The following is an 18,136-nucleotide window of genomic DNA, read 5'->3' as shown; positions in this document are numbered from 1 at the left end:
TTTACTCCCAGGAAAGTGTTCTTGGGATTGCAGTGCTTGTGTCCCCATTAGGGGGGAAAGTGGGGTATAAATGTATAAATAAATGCATGCAGCACTGGGCATGTAAAAGTATCTTTCCTTCAAGTAAAAAGAGGGCTTTAGCAACAGGAGTTAAGCCACTTTTCGGGGGGGGGGATGGAATACCCCCTCTGGCATCACCTATGGCCAGTAAAAGGTTGGTACCTACTATGAAGCCAATAAGCTTCTGTCCACATAACTGGGCTTGTGGATCAGGTTGAAAATGACCGTGTAACGTACAGCTATTACATAAAGTGTATTAAACCTATTAAACCTTAGGGTTGCTAACCTCCAGGTACTAGCTGGAGATCTCCTGCTATTACAACTGATCTCCAGTCGATAGAAAATAGATCACCTGGAGAAAATGGCCGCTTTGGCAACTGGACTCTATAGCATTGAAGTCCCTCCCATCCCCAAACCCCGCCCTCCTCAGGCTCCACCCCAAAAACCTCCTGCCAGTGGCGAAGAGGGACCTGGCAACCCTAGTGTACCTCACAATGGCATTATCTGTATTTCCTGCAGAAAGTCCCCAAGTCCAACATTGTCCAAAATAATGAAGTATAATATAACTTTCAGTACACTTTTCCTTTTATTTTTACAGCAATTTTCACAGACAGCCTGTACAGCCTGTACTAGCTGAGAATGGGTTTCTTCAAGGAAGGCTTGATCCTAATAAGTAAGGAGAGAACTTCAGACCTGATATTATGAAGTTTCTCAGCCTCCGTAGGAGGACACAATAGAGATACTTAGCAGGAGCAATTTTCCAACCATAATGTTTTCGTGCCTGTAATATTTGTATCCTACCCTTTTGCAGGAGAGGAACACAAATTATTGCGATGCAGTCTCCTGTAATGAACAGAGAAAGTGACCTGGCCTGTGTTATCGACCCTCGTCTGTTTCCCTGGAGCCCCATGCACAGATATAATTGCCAGTCCATGACCCAACCTTTTCGACCCCAGAAATACTGCCAGGCATTTCCCTGCTGCCATCTGGAGAATTTGATTTATCGGCTAGACTGCTCTAGTCCAGCCAATACTTCCCCACCTTGAACACAAGTCTGTGTGCGGAAGACAAGGGCAGGTCTAGGGTTTGTGCTAGGCCAGGTCGTCTCGGGTTACTGCCGGCTACTGGTCTTGAGAGCAGGCTGTTGTTTCAGGAATGCAGGAATCCGGGGGAGTCCCGCCGGGAGCTGGAAACCGCAATAAAGTCGGCGTGCAGAGGCGAAGTCAAAAGTCCGGTCCAAGGGCCAAAAGTCCGTTTATCAAAGTCTAGGAGCGTCAGCAACAAAAGTCAGAGATCCTTTTGCAACAATTGCTTTCCAACATCTGTCTGTTCCAAGCCTGGGTTTAAGCTGTTCCTCTTTGCCTTAGTTCTCATCCTCAGACAACTCACAGTCTTGGAGCCGTCTCCTTAGTGCTTGTAGGCGCGCACTTCTCCTTTTACTTTGCAACTCCATTCTCCCTTTTTGCCTGTGCTGTTGTTGAGTGGCTTCAGGTGAGCTGGGTGGGTCCTGCTTCTGTGGAGTTACAGCTGCATCTGGTTGTGTCGAAGGAGGTGATTCTGTGTTTACTTCCAAGTCCTCAGCAGGGCTGGTGTTTACTCCGACCTGTTGTCCTTCACCCTGCCCTGCATTCTCAGCTGCCCGAGGTGCAATGCCCATTATTTCTCCCTGCTCAGGCTCTTCCTCTGATGCTGCTTCGCCTGTTGAAGTCTGGACCATGACAGGGTTGCCAGCTCTGGGTTGGGAAATACCTGGGGTTTGGAGAAGGGAGGGACTTCAATGCCATAGAGTCCAATTGCCAAAGCGGCCATGTTCTCCAGGGGAGCTCTGGATGCCCTCACCCCATTCCTTTTAAAGAGCTCTGTTTTGGGAAATTGTTTTTATGACGGCACTTGGGTTTCTGCCAGGAAAAGAGGGGAACTGGACGTTTTTCTCACAGTAAGCATTACAGCGTTTTCAAAGGGTGGGGACTCAGATGCTTCCAGATTTGAGCTGGTGGTTTTTCTGGGGCATAGCATTTTAAAATTCACAACAGAAAAGTGTGGGTCGAGCGAGCATCGAACCCCAAGTAAAACTCTCATGCATAAAAGACCATAATGTTTCCCTAAGGAATGTCTTTATTGAAACCTATAGCATTCAAGATGGTATGAAAGTGTTCACTGGTATTTGATCTGTTTGAGCTGTTCTAAACATTCATATTGTCACTGACTGTCATCAAGGGCAACCTTTCGGACTGGAACAGATAATGGTTTTGTAGGAGTAAGGAAGAGAGTTGCTGGCAAAGGAGAGTCCCCAATGCCTCTCATATGCCCTTGTCTGTTATCTGCTGCAAGATCATGTGGCTGCTTATGCCTGGCCATGGCCGGACCTTTCTCAGCCCTCTGCAGCATGGATAAAGACCCCTGCACCTTCTCTGCCTTTTAAATAAATGTCAAGTGCAGAGCAACAGACAAAGGCCAAAGCGCAGCACCAGGTGTGGACAGCAGCATCACAATGGCTGCATTATACACAAAGCGGTTTCCGCCAGGTGGGACAACTGATAAAGTGTCCAGGGTTATCCCTGGGGCAATAGCTTCCAGGAGCACTTGGGAACTGAGATGAAACACAAGCCAGGTAGCACCTCAAAGGTGCAGGCAAGATTCCAACTTTTTTTGTTTCAACAAGGGAGCCAGTGTGGTATAGTGATTAGGGTGTCAGACCAGGATCTGGGAGACCCGCGTTTGAATCCCCTCTCTGCCATAGAAGCTTGCTGAGTGACCGCCTTGATCCAGCTACTCTCTTTCAGCCTAACCTACTTCACAGGGGTGTTGCTGTGAGGAGAAAATAGAGAAGGGGAGAATGATGTTGCAAAAAGGGGAGACTGATGTTGCAATGTTGGTCCCCCGTTGGGGGAGAAAAGGAGGGAGATTAATACCTAAATAACAAAGTTATTTTCCTGATGTATTTGTGATGTAGCTCTAGAGTTCTCCACCTTTTTGTTATTCATGGCTGGTGCTAGTACCTGGAGAGCACTTGATGAGGCCCAGCCTACTGAAGAAACTTGAAATCCACAGACCAGTGGTCTGTAGGCAGTTACATCTCTATTCTAGGCCTGCTTGGCATTAGGTAGTTGCTGGAGATCTCCTGCTATTACAACTGATCTCCAGCTGATAGAGATCAGTTCACCTGGAGAAAATGGCCACTTTGGCAATTGGACTCTATGGCATTGAAGTCCCTCTCCAAACCCCGCCCTCTTCAGGCTCCACCCCAAAAACCTCCTGCCAGTGGCAAAGAGGAACCTGGCAACCCAAGCACTAGGTGATTCCAGAGCTAGTATAGTGCACCGGTATATTACCAATAGTGGCTTGAGGAGGGGAGGGGCCAGGTCAACATAGTACAAGGTGAAGAGCTACACCTTCCCTACCCCATGACAGAGTCCTGATCCAAATGGGGCATCTACGAAGCTGCTATTAAGAAAGAAAAAAGCATTTAGGAGCTCCAGAACTCCCAGCATCACAAGTAGACTGGTTTTAAGAGCAGGCCAACCTCCAGGCAGTGGCTAGAGATCTCCTGCTATTACAACTGATCTCCAGAAGAAGAAGTGTTGGTTTTTATATGCCGACTTTCTCTACCACTTAAGGAAGAATTGACTATTACTACACATCCGCTTCCAGATACTGACAAATGTTGGCTGCTACTTGCCAAAAACTAACAGCTACTTCAACTTTTTCAGATGCCAAATATTGGCAGCGAATACACAGATTATGTAGAGAACTGTTGAGAAATATTTGCCACCAATATTTGCACGGGATAATTTTGAGAATAATTTGGTGATACACATGCTGTGTTTCCAACTTCTTTTCTCATAAAGAATGTCACTTTCTCTTTCTTTCTCTTCTTGACCCTGCCATATCCCCTTCCTTTCCTCTGATCCTGCCTTCAGAACCTGTGAGATGCTCAACCAACACAGACTACTGCCTTTCCCCCAAACAATGGGATTACAGAGATTCACTTCTGGTGAGAAGAACTCTTCTGTGCTTTCAGGGCACATCACAAAAAGCTTTTTTGGACAGAATAAAGGCAGCATCAACGTTCTGTATATCCACCCAGCAAAAACCCTCTTTCTAGGCGCCTTCGCTATTATGGATGTTTTTGTGCTAAAACAAAGGGAAACAAAAGCCTGTGGGAAAATGGAAAAGGAGAGGCTCCATCAAGACCACTTTATTTTGTTGCCTTCATTTGCCAGCTCTCTAATAATATGACTTTCCCATAACACCTCATGCTAACCCGGTACATTTAACAGTAGGACTACCAAATAAAAATCAGTAATGCTGCAGAGATGTAGGCATGTTCGATAGAAATCAAAGGCTGGCAATTATTTAGACATGGATCCCACACCTTTGCTCTGTGCATGGCTCCTCTCCCAGCACTGTCCTTTGCTGTGGAGCCCACTTCCTGTGGTGCTAGGTTATAGACCAATGTTTTTCAAGGAGCCACAAAACACCCAGTGAAAGAGGAATGTGCCCACAGTGGAAGACTGCCTCTCCAGCACCCTTGTTTGTCAGTAGAGTTGCCAACCTCCAGGTGGTAAAGGAAAAGAGCAGTAATGGCTCTAAAAATGTACCCAAACAAGTATTCAATGAAAAAGTGAATTTAGTGCCAAAGTGAAAATTACAAAAATTAACAAAGGAAACTTACAAAATGCTAAGAGTACAAACTCGATACAACAATGTACAACAGGCAAGGATTCAGTTCTTATCTCATTCAATCACTTGTAATCCCTTAGGACTTGTGTACAGTTCATATGCTTATAAATCCCACAGGCGCAGGAAGAAGAAGACTGGCGAGAAATGGAGGAACGCCGTCCGGATGCTTCGCGTTTTCACTATCACATGGGCAGCTTCATCAGCTCTCTATTCAAGTTGGAGTCAAAGCTCCTTCAAGATGGAAAAACAATAATAATAAATTTCTAATCTCTAAATACAATCAAGTCTATAATATTCCAACAAGCATATATTACTCTAAAAAAGTTTATAATACTCTAACAAGCATATATTACTCTAAAAACATAATGTTGGATACAAAAGCATACCTTCAGATGAAATACAAAGTTTCACAAAGTTACCAAATTTCATGCGCCCACTAGGCTGCTCTGCTCTAAACTGCTTGGTGTACTGAATACAGGAGTGATTAATTTATCTAACACTAGAGGTCACTAAACCGAAACAGCTGTGATCTTACAGAAAGCAAGAAACATCTATTTCATTGTTTAACCCAAAAGGAGAATAAGATTTCAAAAGATAAATAAAGCGCATTTCTTGTTTAAGAAGTATGTTCTGGATGTTTTCTATGTCAAAAAGATTGCCTCTATAAACCCATATAGAAAAAAATCGCAGGTCGTTCTCGCTGTGGTTATTCTTAATGAAATGCGATGTTAAAGGGGCAGTGGTACTCTATGGCATTGAAGTCCTTCCCCTCTCCAAACCCCGCCCTCCTCAAGCTCCACCCCCAAAATCTCCAGATATCTCCCAACTTGGAGCTGGCAACCTATTTGTCAGTTCTGGCTTGTGAAATTCCAGGAGATTCGGGTGTGTGTGCCTGGGGAGGGTGAGGGAATTCAGCAGGGATGTGGTGTCACTTTAGGATTTCCGTTGATCACATTGCCCACCCACATTGTCCACTTTCTGCGGCTGCCGTTTCTTCCCGGGGAACTGAACTCTGTGCTCTGGAGATCAGCTGTAATTCAGGAGAACTCCAGGCTCTACCTTGAGGCTCATAATCCTAAACACCCAGTGAGAAGCATCCGCGGAAAAAGGGCATAGGAACCAAGCCTTAAAGTTTAGTTCATTTTGTTTCCTTTTCAATTTTTAATTGTCTGCCTTCATTTAATTTGTTTTCATATCACATTCAGTATTTGTTTTTCATTCCAAATATTCATTCCACTTTACTCTTATTATCTGATGCCGATAAACTAATTTTCTTGCTTTCCGATATTGACCCTTTTGTCTCCCGGAAAATTCCACTTTATGGCCTTGCGGCCAGGAAAATCAGGGCAAAGAAAGCAATCAAATGAGGAAAGGAGCCAAACTGGTGTATTTTAATCTTACGACTTTTAGTGGTTTTATATATATTTTAAGTTGTTGTAATATTGCCTTGATTGTAAAGGCCCATGCACAATAAACATGACTGGCTGACCGACTGACTCAGCTTTACTGTTTCAAATAATCCTGCTCCTGCACCTTTAACAGAGGCCAGGTAAGCAGAAACATGGCGTGTTAAGTTTTTCCTGGCATGGGATTATGTCCTTTTAGTGATACCATCAAATTTTAAGAGAGCACAAGATTATAATTCCCTAAATGCTGGAGAACAAAATGGAGTATGAAGTGACACAGGTTAGAGAAGAAAACTGAAAACATTAAAATAACCCTTTATATCAGGTATTAACAGCAGTTATGAACCCAAATTCACAGAAGAATTTAAAAGTATAATTTAAAACGATCTAAAAAGCAGCAGTGATAATACAAATCAATATCCAAAATAAAAGCAACAGAGAGAGAAGAAAAAGAGGTGGGTTTTTTATATGCCGACTTTCTCTGCCACTTAAGGGAGAATCAAGCCAGCTTACAATCACCTTCCCCTCCCCACAACAGACACCCTGTGAGGTAGGTGGGGCTGAGAGAGCTCTAACAGAGCTGTAACTTGCCCAAGTTCACCCAGCTGGCTTCATGTGTAGGAGTGGGGAAACCAACCCGGTTCACCAGATTAGCGTTTGCCACTCATGTGTAGGAGTGGGGAATCAAACCCGGTTCTCCAGTTTAGAGTCCACTACTCCAAACCACCGCTCTTAACCACTACACCAATGTATTCAACATTATCTATCCTCCAAAACCCCAAGACATACTTGTTAGTTACTCCAACCTTTCTTTCTTTCTTTCTTTCTTTCTTTCTTTCTTTCTTTCTTTCTTTCTTTCTTTCTTTCTTTCTTTCTTTCTTTCTTTCTTTCTTTCTTTCTTTCTTTCTTTCTTTCTCTCTCTCTCTCTCTCTCTCTCTCTCTCTCTCTCTCTCTCTCAAATTTGGATTGCATATTTCCTACAAAGCCTAATGCGGAGGTTTTAATGCTCATTCACAGTGACTCACTTGTATGTCCTGCCCATCATTTGGGTACCACTGTAATAAACTGCTGTTGCACTGTTTGATTACAAATGTAATGCCTGTGGTTTCTGTTTATACGGCAGAGAAATTCGATTGCCTTAGGCAATTACATCCTGGGATTCATTCAGGAAGCTTCCAGTAGTGCTGACATCTTTTCCTTTTCCCCTGCGTACATAGATGCATAACTGAGATGCTAATGGAAAAGTAGTTTGCAGCTATTGATTAGTTAATAGAAAGCGCGATGAATGGTCATATCCCCAGCCCGTGGGCTGTGAAATAAACACAGTGGTCCTGTGAATGTGTTGAGCTGCTTAGTAATTTGCTAATAAGCCTGTAGCAAGTACATTAAATAATTCACTTTGAGCCTTTGGTTGTAACTGAATTCTATAGGTGATTTGCAGGCATTCATGTAATTGATGACAAGAGACGAAGCAATAGGGAATTCTGTGCTAGGCAATTTGAGAAGGGAAAGGCACTTATTACATTCACTAAACAGAGACAATACATACAGTTCTCATGCCTTTTCCGCACCAACTTTTTGAAACATTTAATGAAACATTTTATATATTCATGTTCACTGTTTTGCAATCATTTAATCACTGTGCTATCTGCAAACACTTATACAACGATGTTTCCTTTTTCACCGTTTCAAGGATAACTTCCCCTGAGGTGCAGACATTTCTCCATCCCCTCCGCTGAACACACCCACTGGGTTGCTCATCTTCCCCATTCCCCATTCTTCCTCCCCTCCCCTCTCGCTAACCAGTTTCTGTGCTTTAATTTTTAAAAAAATTAAATGCAATTGGACTACCAAAGGAACATCAAAGTGTTGGACTAGCAAAGCAACGTTGGACTACTGGACTAAACCCCCGGTTGCTTTGTGCGGGGTCATGATTTATCCTGAGGTATATTATTTCCTTTACATTTATTTCACAGGAGTGTGACTCCTAACCATCCCCCCTCCCTCTTGCCCCTCCCCTTGAGAGACTTGGGACTCGGTTGATTTCCCATGAGGGGGGCGGCAGGGGAGAGGAGGGAGCGTACCATGCTTCCACGATGTCATGAATGATGCGATGCTCCCCAGGAGAACATATCATTTTGGGGGGACAAGTGCGGACAGGGTCTCTGGAAAAAAGAATTCAGCGGCAAAAGAGGCAAGATGCAGGCAGAAATTTTGACTGTGCAGCGAAACCTCACAAATCGACCACAAGGATAATATGCTGTAAGTGAATAGTGCAGAAACATCCTCAGACTCACAAAATCAGCTCTCAATTGGACCTTTTCTTGTCAGTGACGCCCTGTTACCTAATATGCTTCCTTGCTCTGTTTGTACGTGTGTTATTTCTAGGGTTGCCAGGTCCCCCCTGGCCACCAGCAGGGGATGGGGGGTAGGGTTGGGAAACTTCTGGAGATTTGGGGGTGGAGCCTGGGGAGGACAGGGACCTCAGTGGGGTACAATGCCATAGAGTCCACCCTCCAAAACATCTATTTTCTCCAAGGAACTGATCTCCTTAGTCTGGACATCAGCTGTAGTTCTGGGAAATCCCCAGATCCCACCTGGAGGCTGGCATCCCTAGTTATTTCTGACCACTCTTCTGTTCCATTGATAGTCTGGGAGATGCGGAAGAGAAATCTCCCTTAAAGATCTTAAATACATCCCTGCTCCATGAAAGACTTTTAAAAGGGTTAGTGGATCTTCATATTAAAGACTTCCTATCTACCGACTTTACGCATGAGGTCACCTGGCCCATTTTTGTGGGACATTCTTAAAGCATACCTAAGGGGTTTATCATTGCTTCCGCCTCTCACAAAAAAAGTCAGCTATGGAAGAGCTGAATAAACTAGAAACTAAACTACAGTATGCCACAATCAATTTCAATTCTGCTCCTACTTCTGAGAACTACAATAACATGATCAATTCTGCTCCTACTTCTGAGAACTACAATAACATGATGAAACCCAGATATGAAATTAATAAATTCCTTTTACTACAAGCTGAATTTATGTTGGCCTGTATTAAACAAAATTATTTGGAATCAGGAAAAAAAAAGCTGGCAAATTATGGCTTTTAGAATAAAACAGATACATGCCCCCAACTATATTGCATGTTATGCCAAAATCAATTGGTGACCTGACGAATTCAGAAAGTTTTATTCAGCTCTTTGTTCTACAGGCCATGTAATTTCAGAAGAGGCTGTTTCAAAGTTTGTGAGCAAGACACACCTGTTGGCTTTTAAGAAGCAACATTAAGAATTTCTGGCAGCTCCTCTAATAGATGCTGAGATTGCAACAACAATAAAAAATATAAAAAATGGTAAGGCTCTGGGACCAGACGGGTAACCTGTGGAATAGTATAAGGGTCTCAACTGTGATTTGGTACCCCTCTTGGTTCAGATTGCAGGAGATTCACAAGATTCTGGTATTCTGCCAGAATCAATGTATTAAGCATCCTTTACAATTCTGCCCAAAGATCTTTACCCATGCCAAATATTCCCCACTGAGGCCAAGGGGACTGGCTCACTGATCTGCAAACTGCAGCCTCAAAGGAGCACATTCCATCCCATATCTCATTGTGAACTACACTAGAATAATACTGGCTTAAACGCCCTATGGGAACATTGTTTCATTCTGAGGTATACTGAATAATAAATATACTTTGTGATCTGGTGTCTTATGTTGTCATAGAAAAGACATATCTGCAGTTGAGAAGTAATACATTCTCTGAAACGTATACTTTACTGCTTTCAGACATAAAATGTTACACAGATTAATGTACGTGCTCAGCCATTATTTTAAGCGCATTCCTCCCTTGGGAAGAAGACTAGTGTGTGCAGCACACAAGCTGTTGTGAAGGACTCTAAACAGGGTTGGGATTTAAATTTATTTTATTAAATTTGGGAGGGGCTATAGCTCAGTGTTAGACCATCTGCTTGGCATGCAGAAGATGCTAGGTTCAATCCCTGTATCTCCAGTAAAAACGATCATGTAGCAGGTGATGTGAAAGACCTCTACCCCAGAGAGTCGGTGCCAGTTTGAATAGACAATACAGACCTCGATGAACCAAAACGGTCTGATTCAATATAAGACAATTACCTTTTTGTGGAGACTTTCACAAAATGGCTGCCACGGGAGGCAGAGCCAACTACAAAATTTCAGGGAGTGAGGCTATGCATAACTCTGAAAATAGCTCTTCCGCATGTCAGACAGAAGGTCTGTTTAATGGGATGCCCTTTAAAAGTACCATATTGTTTAAAAAAACATTTTCTTGCATATTCACAAAATAAGAATAATGAGCTAGCTAAGAAACCCTCATCTGGCTGTATCTGTCTTCATTTTGCAGGCATCTAGCACACTTATGCAAAAGAAAAAAATGCTTCTCCTGGCTTCATTTTAGCTTTAGATGAGCCCTTCTCTCATGAGCCTAGACATTTTCAGACTGTGCTGTTTCTAACGATGACAGTTGTGCTGAAGGGCTGGTCAGAGCTCATTGCATATGTGATGGGTACAGTAAGAGAGAGATTCTGGTCAAATTTTGATAGGGTCATAAATTATTTTTGAAGATTCACCGAAATATGCATTACAGTGTAATACTGTATTACAATGTATTACCAACACACAAAATGTATTGCTTAAAATAAACATGAACAAAATACTAAAGCACCACAATAAAGACTCACATAGTCTTTAATAACACAAAGCCCATCAATAAGCAAAGTTGGGTGAAATAAGAATAGTCTTAATTTGCATGTAAATCTAAGTCGGTTTCCTTTTTCTAGACCCTCCCTTTTCTCTCTCCGTTATAATCTGGAGTCAACCGTGTGAGATTCCCCACCCCTCATACATAAAAAGCCACAAAGCTACAAGAAGAATTTTACACACACCTATTCAGATAGGGTTGCCAACCTCCAGGTAGTGGCTGGAGATCTCCCGCTATTACAACTGATCTCCAGGTGGCAGAGATCAGTTCACCTAGAGAAAATGGCGGCCTTGGCAATGGGACTCTATGGCACTGAAATCCCTCCCCTTTCCAAATCCTGCCCTCCTCAGGCACCGCCCCAAAAATCTCCAGGTATTTCCCAACCTGGAGCTGGCAACCCTACATTCAGAACAGCCAGCCAGCTTTCCTCCCAGGCCCTGGAGAGAAGGGTTGTACTCCCTTCCCTTCAAACCAGCCAGTGTCTTTTTGTCCTGGGTGCTCTGCTACTTGGGGTAGAAAGTGGCTGTCTGGGGAGGCTTTACACCCACATTCAGACCAGCTAACTTGCTTTGCTCCCCAGATAGCAGCAGCAGAAGCAGCGCAGGAATAAGACAATTCTAGCAGGTCTGAGCTGGGATAACTTTTCTTTTCCTGCTCATGCTGGCTATCTTGTTCTCCCTGGTTTCAGCAGCGCCTAGGGGTGGGGGGTGGGAGACAGGCTTGGGATGGGCAAGCCAGCTTACTTTCCTTCTGAGCTACTTCAGCAATGCTGGAGACAAGAGCCAGGTGGCAGGTTTTGGTGGACTTTATTTTTTCTTCTCCCATTCAGGTCGACTGGCTTTTTCTCGAGCAGGGCTGCAGATAGGGTTCACTGAACAAAAAAGGGGGGAAAGAAACCCAACCTAAAAAACCAAGAACTGCTTTACAAGGTTGATACACTCTGTATGAGAGACCAATACAGCCCAGGGCAGAACAACTTATAGGTATTCTCCCTAGAGGGATCCCTAATTAGAAATTGATTATACATCCTATTAGGGCTGTTGAAAAAAAAAATTCGGTATAGTTCGGCTTCGGCAAAATTCGGCCCTTTTTTATTCGGGCCGTGCCGAAGGCCGAACTACCCTGCTTCGGATCCCCGGAAATTCGGGGGGATCCGGAGTTTGGGGGAAAATTCGCCCCCCGCGCGCCTTCAGGGGGATTCCCTGAAGGCGCGCGGGGGCCGTTTAAACAGATCTGCACCTCCCAGCTGGGAGGCGCAGATCTGTTTAAAGGGCACCCCGCGCCCCTTCAGGGGGCTTCCCTGGAGAGGCGCGGGGTGCCCTTTAAACAGATCTGCTGCTCCCGGCTGGGAGGCGCAGATCTGTTTAAAGGGCACCCCGCCCCCCTTCAGGGGGCTTCCCTGGAGAGGCGCGGGGTGCCCTTTAAATAGATCTGTTGCTCCCGGCCCATCCCAAGCCTGTCTCCCACCCCCCACCCCTAGGCGCTGCTGAAACCAGGGAGAACAAGATAGCCAGCTTGAGCAGGAAAAGAAAAGTTATCCCAGCTCAGACCTGCTAGAATTGTCTTATTCCTGCGCTGCTTCTGCTGCTGCTATCTGGGGAGCAAAGCAAGTTAGCTGGTCTGAATGTGGGTGTAAAGCCTCCCCAGACAGCCACTTTCTACCCCAAGTAGCAGAGCACCCAGGACAAAAAGACACTGGCTGGTTTGAAGGGAAGGGAGTACAACCCTTCTCTCCAGGGCCTGGGAGGAAAGCTGGCTGGCTGTTCTGAATGTAGGGTTGCCAGCTCCAGGTTGGGAAATACCTGGAGATTTTTGGGGCGGTGCCTGAGGAGGGCAGGATTTGGAAAGGGGAGGGATTTCAGTGCCATAGAGTCCCATTGCCAAGGCCGCCATTTTCTCTAGGTGAACTGATCTCTGCCACCTGGAGATCAGTTGTAATAGCGGGAGATCTCCAGCCACTACCTGGAGGTTGGCAACCCTATCTGAATAGGTGTGTGTAAAATTCTTCTTGTAGCTTTGTGGCTTTTTATGTATGAGGGGTGGGGAATCTCACACGGTTGACTCCAGATTATAACGGAGAGAGAAAAGGGAGGGTCTAGAAAAAGGAAACCGACTTAGATTTACATGCAAATTAAGACTATTCTTATTTCACCCAACTTTGCTTATTGATGGGCTTTGTGTTATTAAAGACTATGTGAGTCTTTATTGTGGTGCTTTAGTATTTTGTTCATGTTTATTTTAAGCAATACATTTTGTGTGTTGGTAATACATTGTAATACAGTATTACACTGTAATGCATATTTCGGTGAATCTTCAAAAATAATTTATGACCCTATCAAAATTTGACCAGAATCTCTCTCTTACTGTACCCATCACATATGCAATGAGCTCTGACCAGCCCTTCAGCACAACTGTCATCGTTAGAAACAGCACAGTCTGAAAATGTCTAGGCTCATGAGAGAAGGGCTCATCTAAAGCTAAAATGAAGCCAGGAGAAGCATTTTTTTCTTTTGCATAAGTGTGCTAGATGCCTGCAAAATGAAGACAGATACAGCCAGATGAGGGTTTCTTAGCTAGCTCATTATTCTTATTTTGTGAATATGCAAGAAAATGTTTTTTTAAACAATATGGTACTTTTAAAGGGCATCCCATTAAACAGACCTTCTGTCTGACATGCGGAAGAGCTATTTTCAGAGTTATGCATAGCCTCACTCCCTGAAATTTTGTAGTTGGCTCTGCCTCCCGTGGCAGCCATTTTGTGAAAGTCTCCACAAAAAGGTAATTGTCTTATATTGAATCAGACCGTTTTGGTTCATCGAGGTCTGTATTGTCTATTCAAACTGGCACCGACTCTCTGGGGTAGAGGTCTTTCACATCACCTGCTACATGATCGTTTTTACTGGAGATACAGGGATTGAACCTAGCATCTTCTGCATGCCAAGCAGATGGTCTAACACTGAGCTATAGCCCCTCCCAAATTTAATAAAATAAATTTAAATCCCAACCCTGTTTAGAGTCCTTCACAACAGCTTGTGTGCTGCACACACTAGTCTTCTTCCCAAGGGAGGAATGCGCTTAAAATAATGGCTGAGCACGTACATTAATCTGTGTAACATTTTATGTCTGAAAGCAGTAAAGTATACGTTTCAGAGAATGTATTACTTCTCAACTGCAGATATGTCTTTTCTATGACAACATAAGACACCAGATCACAAAGTATATTTATTATTCAGTATACCTCAGAATGAAACAATGTTCCCATAGGGCGTTTAAGCCAGTATTATTCTAGTGTAGTTCACAATGAGATATGGGATGGAATGTGCTCCTTTGAGGCTGCAGTTTGCAGATCAGTGAGCCAGTCCCCTTGGCCTCAGTGGGGAATATTTGGCATGGGTAAAGATCTTTGGGCAGAATTGTAAAGGATGCTTAATACATTGATTCTGGCAGAATACCAGAATCTTGTGAATCTCCTGCAATCTGAACCAAGAGGGGTACCAAATCACAGTTGAGACCCTTATACTATTCCACAGGTTACCCGTCTGGTCCCAGAGCCTTACCATTTTTTATATTTTTTATTGTTGTTGCAATCTCAGCATCTATTAGAGGAGCTGCCAGAAATTCTTAATGTTGCTTCTTAAAAGCCAACAGGTGTGTCTTGCTCACAAACTTTGAAACAGCCTCTTCTGAAATTACATGGCCTGTAGAACAAAGAGCTGAATAAAACTTTCTGAATTCGTCAGGTCACCAATTGATTTTGGCATAACATGCAATATAGTTGGGGGCATGTATCTGTTTTATTCTAAAAGCCATAATTTGCCAGCTTTTTTTTTCCTGATTCCAAATAATTTTGTTTAATACAGGCCAACATAAATTCAGCTTGTAGTAAAAGGAATTTATTAATTTCATATCTGGGTTTCATCATGTTATTGTAGTTCTCAGAAGTAGGAGCAGAATTGATCATGTTATTGTAGTTCTCAGAAGTAGGAGCAGAATTGAAATTGATTGTGGCATACTGTAGTTTAGTTTCTAGTTTATTCAGCTCTTCCATAGCTGACTTTTTTTGTGAGAGGCGGAAGCAATGATAAACCCCTTAGGTATGCTTTAAGAATGTCCCACAAAAATGGGCCAGGTGACCTCATGCGTAAAGTCGGTAGATAGGAAGTCTTTAATATGAAGATCCACTAACCCTTTTTTTGAGAGAAATTCGGCTGTTTTTTTTTGTTGTTGTTCGAATCAATAGCCCTACATCCTATACACATGCCTGGCTGGCATAAAGTTATCTATCTCAATCAATCAATCAGTCTTTAATTTACAGTCATTTGACCAAATCAAAATAACATATGATCACCATAAAACAATATTAATTGCTCAACAAATGCATAGATAAAAATTATCGACACGATCCCAATAAAATCCCATTTCTGAAATGGTCCATATTCTAACTTCTAAAAGGTTTATCTAATAGCATTTACTATTTTTGACTTACATCTTTCCATGCCTTAAATATAGCGGCACAAAGTTCAGCCACACATCTCGAGATTGATGGGTTACTATCTTCCGAATGTCGGTGAGTACGAATTTAATCAGACAGACCCATATTGTTTTTTAAAATTTCCTGGATAGTCTTGACTCTTATCTCATGGTGGAGAGGACAATACAGTAAGGCATGCTCACGGGTCTCAATTTCTTCACCATTACACGGACACGTTTTTTTCGGAGAAGGGGATTTTCCTATATCTGCCTTCTACTACAGCCAATGGCAGTGCTCCACACCTGGCTAATGTGAAAGCTCTTCTAAATTTATTCACCTCCAATGTTGTCAGGTATGGGGCTGCCCTCATCAAATGCTTGGTTTCCAGTGAGGCTATAAAACCAGGCGATCTTGCAAGGTCATGCTGCCTCTCAATGGCCATTTATGCATGGCAATTTGCTGCGCGGTCCATGCTGAAGTACCCCGCAGTTTTTTTTTAGTTTTGCACGGGAAATTGATGAATCAGATACCACTGCGTAGCCAGTGCTCACAAACTGCGCATTTTGGAAAAGCACTTCTAACGCGACTTTTTTGGACCGCCCCGCCATGACTGCGAAGAATCCGCTCTAGGTTGCATGAATAATTAAAGCCGCAAATGATCTTGTCCCCGCCTCTCCTCTGCCCACTCGGGTATTCCCCCGCCTTTGTACTGCCTACCTGCTCTTCCCGACCCCATCCCCTTTCCGAACCTGCTGTCGAGGGAGTAAGCCATTTCCCTGTTCATTTTTCAAACGCAGAGTGCGGCGTGAATGCAAACAACTCGCTGTTATTTTTAAAAAAATATTTCATTTCCTTTATTGATATATCGCTATTTCGCTATCTCGCGACTGCCATGCAGCATATTCTTCTCCTGCTTCAATCTTTCTCATTTGACCAGCATTTTTCCACGGTCTCATAACCCCGCCCCCTGCTGTCTGTAGATGCATGGGGGCGGGGTTATGAGACCGCGGGAAAATGCTGTTCAAATGACCGTAATAAATCTGTCCTGGGACGGGCGCACGGCCGGCCCAGGACTCGCCGGGGGGACCCCCCCCGCCGCACTCACCTCTGCTCCGGCGACGGCGGAGGCGTGGGAGGGGAGGTCCCCACGAGCCGCGGGACCAGGCCGGTGCCTCGCGCCTCCGAGGGCCGCGTCAGGGGGGCGAGGCAAAGCCCCTACAAGCGGCACCCGGGCGGCGCCAGCAGACGGGCCCAGCGCCTCAGCCCGGCCCGCCGCCGCGGCAGGGGCCGCGGCGGCCGCGGCAGGCAACGTGGAGGCGGGGAGGCGCGCCATCCCGGGAGGCCCTGCTGGCTGGCCGGGCCGGCTTGGAGAGGGGGCCGGAAGAGGGCCCGAAGAGGGGGCCGCGCCCAGGCGGGACCGCGGCGACGGGTATCGGCGGGGAGGCCAGGGCCAGGGGAGAGCCCCGAGCACGGGGAGGGCGCGGGGGAACAGCCTCCGAGCTCCCTGGCCTGCGCGGGAAGAGGGAAGGGAGAAGGGTGGAACCGGAAGTGGGCAACCGCCTTATAAGGTAGGAGAGGGGTGGGGCGAGAGGATATAAGGAGAGAGGGAGCGGAGGCCGAGGAGGAGCAAGAAGGTCAGTGTTGGGTGTGCAGCAGGGCTGGTGCAAGCTCTGCAACCTACCACCCTGGCCGACGTAGCAGGCGAGGACAGCTCAGACTCGCCTGCTGAGTGGTCTGAGGCCGAGGAAGCTCCTCTCGAACAGATAACGAGGGTCCCCAAGAGGGCCGACACCCAGCCCCCGGTCCAAGGTCCTCACAAAATCAAATTGAATATCTGTAGATGCATCTTCCCCCGTGAGTTCTCAAAGCAAGTAGGGGTGCTTGTTTTTGACTTCTGAACATTCTTTGGGTTAAATGTGCATGTAGAGAGTGGCAAATCCACGGCAAGACCTCCCATGTTCCTCTTCATGACATCTGAGGTTTGACTCAAATTAGCCGCTTTATAAATGCATATTTTCTCGTGAATTGTCTAAGCAGGCAGGGGTGCTTGTTTTTGAGTGGGAAAATGTGCATCTAGAGCGCAGCAAATCCATGCGGGACATTTTTTTTCCAACTCTTGCAATAGAGCGCTAGACTTCTCTATCAATAGCTTATGTTCCTTTTCTCTAGAGGTTGGGATACTGGGCCCACATTTAGCCTTGGGGGGGGGGGCTTGCAGGAGAAAAGCTCTGAAATTCTCTGCATGCTCTGGGAAAAGCTTCTGGAATTCTGCTCCCTGAAGGAAAAACTCCTCTCTCTTTGGGGGAGAAGGGCCATGTGGGGGGGGGGAGTCTGCGAGGATTCAGGAGGTTCCAGTGAACGGGCTGCAGCTCTGAGGTGAAGGTGGCGGCGGGGTGTGTGTGTGTGATCCTCCCAGTCCTTTTACCCTGTGCAAAAGGCCCACAACGCACACCCTGCTTCTCTTTGTGCAGCTGGGATTCTTGCATCCTCTGCTTTGGGCTGGCAAGAAAACTTTGCTCTGGGAATCAAGATACTTCTGCATGGGAGGTTTTGACTTGAATTTGCCGCTCTGTAGGTGCATATTTTTCTATTGCCGTGAATGCTGAGACCTCTTGTTCTTCAGTTTTGAGAATTTGCGTGGGGAAGATGTGCATCCGGAGAGTGGCAAATCCAAGGCAAGACCTCTCATGAGGGAGGTACCAATTTATCGGTATATCGCTATTTTATCGGGGAGAAATTTTAAAAAAAGGATGGCATAGTCCTTAGTGAGATCTCCACC

This window comes from Euleptes europaea, chromosome 1, assembly GCF_029931775.1.
Source record: "Euleptes europaea isolate rEulEur1 chromosome 1, rEulEur1.hap1, whole genome shotgun sequence".
NCBI lineage: Eukaryota > Metazoa > Chordata > Lepidosauria > Squamata > Sphaerodactylidae > Euleptes > Euleptes europaea.
This window is presented reverse-complemented; position numbering follows the sequence as displayed.